We start from the raw sequence: 1,287 nt of genomic DNA on the forward strand, positions 1-1,287 counted from the left end.
GAAAGAGAAGAAAGCGCTCGCGGCGCTTATTTTCCATTCCTCACCTGCCCCCCTGGAGTCTTCCATATGAGCATTTTTCTGAGTGGGGTCATTAGGAAATATAGTCTGATTTTACAGGAAACATCTGCAGGAGAATGGTGACCTATGAAATCCTCTGCTGGGGGATTTTTTCAGAGCATCATCATTGCAGTTGGGTTTCAGCCTTCTAGGTATCAAGCTTCCTCCCTGGGTTCCCCAAGGGTTTGCTTCCCTTGACCCAGAAAGGGTTAGTTTTAAGATTACCGTCAGGTTTGCTACGTTCAATCTGAATTTCCCATGTACTTTTGGTGAAGTGTAGTCCTTGAACCAGTGGTCATGGCATCACCTGGGAGCTTGCTAGAAAAGCATCACTTTGGGCCATGCCCCAGATCTACTGAATTAGAATGTATAGTGTAACAAGGCCCCAAGTTACTCATATACACTGGTCTGTAGAATTTTGATTTTCACTCTGAAAATTGTTCTAAGAATTGTGGGTCCAAATAAATGGAAGCTCTCCTCTCTAAGCCTTGGATTCCACAATTATAGGATGTTTGTCACACGGGCTCCAGGGCCCTGCTGCAGCTCAGAAATGCTGTGACGTCCCAGATTCACGCAGTCATGCAGTTGTTTCCAAACAATCCCACCAATGAATCAATGCAGAAATGTTTGAGCTGTACTTCCCCAGGTATATTTCATATGCTTTCAGCTGACCTCCGGGCTCTTTGCAGGAACCCCTCCCACCAAGAAGGAATATTTCCTATTAACAGCCGCTCTTTTTGGTTGTGACAGGTGATCACTTATTTGATCTGACTTCCTCCACTACTCAGCAGTTTCTTAGTCCAGTTGCCATGTCGCTAAAGGGATATGAGTCAATCTACTTCCCAGTCTTCTGTCAATGCAGCCCCCTCCCCGTGGGACTGACATTATTTCAACGTGCTCTTAAAAGTGTTCCCAACTTTTTAGGTTAAGGTCTAGTTTTAAAAACCTCATTCTAGGGTTCCTAAGCCCATGTATCTACCCATCCATCTGAACGTGTGCACACGTTTCCCAGCTACCGTCGTGTTGGGCTTGCTCTCTTCCCTCTCAATTAAGCCGCAAGGCTGTAGGCTCTGTCCCTATCAGCCGAACAGACGACTTTGTCACAGAGATCTTAACCAAGATGGCTGTTGCCCTGGTGAGATGTTGGGTGTTCAGTGGAGACGGGGTCACAAAAGCAGTGTCTGCAGGGACCATAAAAGTGAAGGGGCAGTGCCTGTTACCACAGTGCCT

This window comes from Lipotes vexillifer, unplaced genomic scaffold (genome assembly GCF_000442215.2).
Source record: "Lipotes vexillifer unplaced genomic scaffold, Lipotes_vexillifer_v1.1 scaffold212, whole genome shotgun sequence".
NCBI lineage: Eukaryota > Metazoa > Chordata > Mammalia > Artiodactyla > Lipotidae > Lipotes > Lipotes vexillifer.